This window comes from Gymnoscopelus microlampas (genome assembly GCF_963454915.1).
Source record: "Gymnoscopelus microlampas genome assembly, chromosome: 17".
Taxonomy (NCBI): domain Eukaryota; kingdom Metazoa; phylum Chordata; class Actinopteri; order Myctophiformes; family Myctophidae; genus Gymnoscopelus; species Gymnoscopelus microlampas.
In genome coordinates, this window is record NC_139954.1 from 48,075,984 (window position 1) to 48,081,719 (window position 5,736).

The following is a 5,736-nucleotide window of genomic DNA, read 5'->3' on the forward strand; positions in this document are numbered from 1 at the left end:
TTATTTATTTATTTATTTATTTATTCATTCATTCATTCATTCATTCATTCATTCATTCATTCATTCATTCATTCATTCATTTATTCATTCATTCATTCATTCATTCATTCATTCATTCATTCATTCATTCATTCATTCATTTATTCATTTTCTCTCCTCAGTAATGGCTGCCAAGTTGAGTGCCAGCCAGAAGCAGGTTGAAGTCCTCCAAACCAGACTGGGTACCGGTGAAGACCTGTGGTCAGTCACAGCACCTCACACTAAGTTCAAACCTATCTTAGTTAGACTCACACTAAGTTCAAACCTATCTTAGTTAGACTCACACTAAGTTCAAACCTATCTTAGTTAGACTCACACTAAGTTCAAACCTATCTTAGTTAGACTCACACTGAGTTCAAACCTATCTTAGTTAGACTCACACTGAGTTCAAACCTATCTTAATTAGACTCACACTGAGTTCAAACTTATCCTACTCGGCAGATTAATTTAGCCGGTAAACCTGGATATGTTTATCCATGACTGGGTTTCATGAAAGCAATGCCACATTAATTACCATGTATATTACCAGTAGTATATTAATATTACATATTACTTTTTAGTTACTTAAAAAAAGAAAAAAGCTAAAATTGAACAATTAAATAATCAAGATTTTGTATTATTATTATTAGCCCACAAATTATTTTTGGGACACAGAGATGGGAAAACATTTCAATTATAAGATTATAAATTACATTAATGAATCAATGTATTTACTTAAATTAATCAATTCATACAGAGACTGTAGCCTATAATGACATGACAAGACACAAGCCTCTTTCTACACCTTTTTTTGGGGCGGTGTAGCCGCCCCCTATAAGTGAGTTTTGGACACCGACCAAAAAATGTGTGTACCCCCTAACCCTTCCATTGTTAATGCAAATCGATACTTTTTTCATATCAGCCAATCACATTACAGCTAGTGTCACACCACTAACTGTAATGTGATTGGCTGACTTTGCAAATTCAGGACTGTGATTGGCTAGCGAAACACATGACACATGTGCAGCCCTATGAATAGCAGTATGGACTTTAAAAAAATCACACCTGTGTGAAGGTAGCGGCGCCTTTGATACAATTTGTCATCAATAAGTGTTTATAATGTGTTTATAGCCACGTGTCACGTGAAGCTTGACCAATCACTTTGTTGACGTGTCTGACCAATCAGAACGTTGACGCAAAAGCCAGGTATAGAGCGGCTAGCGCCGCTAAAAAGTAATTTATCCTTTTTTTTAAAGTGAGTCATGTTGTGATGACCACACACCGCCCACTTCACACTGGGTGTGATTTTTTTAACTAAAGTCCACAAAACAAGGACTGCATGAGCAGCATAGAATGCAAATGAAAGTGCTTGTAGATCTGCTATGTAAGGTTATGGATGATTTTATTTTAATATAGTACAAGAATAACTATCTGTGAAATATAACCCATTTATTTCACAAAATAATGTGTTGGCAAATTACCAATATTTGTACAAAGTTATACTGGTCTCAATATGTCACTTTCAGCCCTGATCTTCACTGACTGAAGTAGGGGTCACATGAATCACATTAGATTCACAGATTAGAGATTTTATGTAAGTTATTTTCATTCAAATTAAATGTGATAAAAAAAAAACACCTTCACTTTGGTGTGTAACGCACAAAGTAACGTAGTAACGTATTTTAATAATATATTACAGCTTCTCCTTGTAGTAATGCGTTATATTATCCGTTACCGCAATTCGGTAATATATTACGTAACGGCGTTACGTTACTAACGCACGTTACCCAACACTGGCGGTGAAGTTAGCCTGGTCCAGAGTCAGACCAGGTCCTGGTCCAGACCAGGCTAACTGCCAGGTTTAACTAATCCTATTGCCTTTACTACTGTTCATTAAACAGTCAATCTGATCACAAACCAATGAGTTTTTCCACACTCATTCAATTCTTATGCGAAAATCCAAGATCTACAAGCCCGAAAAAGAACCTTGGCTTTTGGCCCCCCGGTGACCCCCGTGGACCCCCGCCCGCCAAAAGGCAATTCGATTTGGTGACGATTTTATTCTACACAATGCGATGTGATTCAACATGATGCAAATAACTTATAAAGCAAACCAAAAATTCCAACTAGAAAATAATTCTCCTCACAGCACGGGTCTCCGCCAGGCCGGGTTGCCTACCCAGGGCCCACACACTTTGGAATGCAGTCATAGCCACTTGGAGTAGGATCAGAAAAAATAGACTCATACATCTTGATCACATCACCCAGAGATAATTTTAATTGGATTCTGGATTCACCGTTAGGGAATGTTTTACAAATTGTCTTTTGACTCTTGTGCGAGTCAAAGACAACATCGGGTATGTAAACGAAAGAAATAAAGTCATTTCTTGGGTGAACTATTCCTTTAAGCCATAACTAAGGACTGAATTTACGTTTAGCTGCTGCAACCATACACTGATCCAGAGCCTCCAGACCAGACTCAGTACCACTGAAGACCAGGTGGAGAACTCCACGAAAGAAATGAAAGGTAATTAGACCAGAATGGTGTTCAGTCAATGCATGTAAGAGATGACAGTGTTTAATGTCTTACAGCCTATATTAAGATTGCTTAGAGGGTCAACCGACGATGGACGTCACAAATGTAACATGCAAGGCGCACCGTTTCTCTGAACTTGCCACAAACACTGTTCAGGAGTCTGCCATGACAATTGTCGAACAAACAAAAAACTACATTTCACACATATGGGCCACTACATCAGCATTAAAGCAGTGTGAACATCTAGTTACTTATAATTACTATGGTTGAGCTCAGACATGACATACGTCATGTACCCAGGACCCGAGCGTACCTGAGTGTTCATGCTGTAGGAAGCTCTTGTTGTCAGGAGGGCAAACCTTTTCCAAGCAACCTGGTAGGTACGGCCAGTCAGGTAGGAGGAGAAACACTTTATTTTTATGCCAAGGTCAGCAAGGGTGTCCAGGAGCATGCTGGTGGTTCACTGTGTCAAACGTGTCAACAGTTGTGTCAACTACTTACTAGCAGTTACAACTAGATACAAGCAGTGACAACTAGTTACAAGCAGTTACGACTACTCACAAGCAGTTACGACAACTTACAAGCAGTTACAACTACTTACAAGCAGTTAAAAGCATTTCCAAGAAGTCACAAACAGTGACAACCAGTTACAGGCCAGAAACAATAACTTGAATGAAGTTACAGAGCAAATATAATAACCTGAATGAACAGAAAGAGCAGCTACTACAACCTTAGAGGTGCGTTCAGACCTGAATATTTTGTTAGAGCGGCGCGATTACATACAAAGTCAATGCAAAGACGCAACGTGGTTCGACCGGGCGCGATGTTACATCGAGCGACGCGAAAGGGGCGACGTGAACGGAGCGACCACTCGCCTCGGTATCTTAGCTTTGGATGGAACAATCCAACTGAAGCGACGATCGCTTCCCCCCCTCCCCATTTCAACAATTGCATCCTGACAGCCAATGAGCGTTGATATTGTTCTGTTGGATATTTGGTTTCATTCTTCCAGCTCCAACTGACCAAGAACCAGCAAAGGGGGAAAGACAATATAAGCTACAACCGAGCCGTCTTGGGTGTTTTCGTAACCCTGAGGTACAAATTGGAACGATCGGGTCCATTTGGTTACACTCCCAAAGTTAAATTAACACTGTAAATTAACACTGGAGGGGTCCCTCCACATTTAAGTCAATAAGTTAAAATACACGGTGATATGTTAACATTGATAACCAACCCTCGTTTCTCTGTCACACCTATAAAATAATGAAATAAGTTAAAAATACATTACAATACAAAGCACAAAGCAAACAAGTGCTCCCTTATCTTTCCCTAGACTAATGACCCTCTAAAGGGGAACCTTTTCTATCAGGAATGCTTTTGTGTGCTGCTTAAAAGACCTTTAAGACCATTCCACAGAGTTTCCCACTGTCTACCTCTTTCTTTCCTAATTTGTTCTGTTAAAAATCATAATAATGTGTCGGTTGAGCACGACTTTCTAAAACCTGATTGAAGTTTATACATTAGATTGTTTCTATTTAAGTACTCGTTTAGTTGCTCATTAATTACATTCTCAAAGATTTTTGACACAGAACCCAAAATTGACATCGGTCGATAATTACCGGGGTAATTATTTTCTCCTTTTTTATACAGGGGGAGTATTTTGGCCTTTTTTGGGGGGGAAATGATGATGAGATGGATGAATAACAATAAGCTACTTTTAGTCATGAAATAGAACGTTTCTTTCGTTTCGGGTGTTTTTGTAATTGTAACCCAGAGAAGGTAACCTACACATAATAGAACCAAAGGGACCCGGGACCATTTACATAGTTAAATTAACATGGTAAATTACCAATTGGTATTTGAGTCAACAAATGTTGTATTGAGGTGACATGATGGGAGCGGGGAGGACCAGGACCTGCTCTGTGCTCTGTCATGCCCAGGCAGGACAGTGGTCGGCCGGGTCAGGGTGGAGGAAAACACACGGTCGGTCGCTATGTTTTTGACAACAAGGGTGATTTTTCCCACGACCGCGTCGCAAACAAGCGACTGGAGCGACGGTACATATTGTTTTTACCAACGCTTACCAGAGCGACCAAAGTGAAGCGATTGAAGCGACTAGAAAACATATATATCTTCAGGTCTGAACGCATCTTGAGGAGGACACATCAGAGCACAGTTGTACGTAAAACTCTTCAGTTTGTTGATTGTCCTTCTTACAGAATGGATGAAAGAGAAAGACAAGCTGGTCAAAGACCTGGACCAGCTACAGTCCAGATACAACAACCTGACTGGACATTGTGACGACTTAGAGTCCAGATGTACCAAACCAACTGAAACCAAAACAACTGAAAGCCCAGAAGAGCTGAAGAGGAGACTCTGTGGTCAGTGAGACATTACTGTTTTTATTCATTGTTCTTTCATCTTCTTCATCATTTATCATTAATCTGAGCAACAACAAAACAATACAATACAAGTGAATGACACCGACAGCCACTAGAGGGAGTGAACATGATTCGGTATCACCCATGTTTAGTTCAAACATGAGAAAACTCTCATTCTACTACTCATTCTACTGCTACTGTGGAATAACCAGACACCATCTATTAAAGGATGTGAATCACTGCTTTCTATCAGAATTTGCCCTGAAACACCATCTATCAGGAGACCACAAGGGGAGGTTAATGTAAAAACATCTATCAGGAGACCACAAGGGGAGGTTAATGTAAAAACATCTATCAGGAGACCACAAGGGGAGGTTAATGTAAAAACATCTATCAGGAGACCACAAGGGGAGGTTAATGTAAAAACATCTATCAGGAGACCACAAGGGGAGGTTAATGTAAAAACATCTATCAGGAGACCACAAGGGGAGGTTAATGTAAAAACATCTATCAGGAAACCACTAGAGTTTTACAGATCAGTCTGCAGCCACCGCCAGCGTTTTTGAGCATTTTTACTAATCTTTCGAGACCCACAGAAGATTTAATTATCAGATGTCTGAGACGGTTTAGCCTGGAAGTGTTTTAAAAGTTTATTTTCTTCTTCTATAACCATAGAGGGAGAACATATAGAACGAATATAGAATATTGGAAATCCATGAATAAAACCTATATTTGATGTTTAGTCATGTCATGTCCCAGTGGATGGAAAAAGTTTGGATGCAGCTGTTATCACATGTCTAC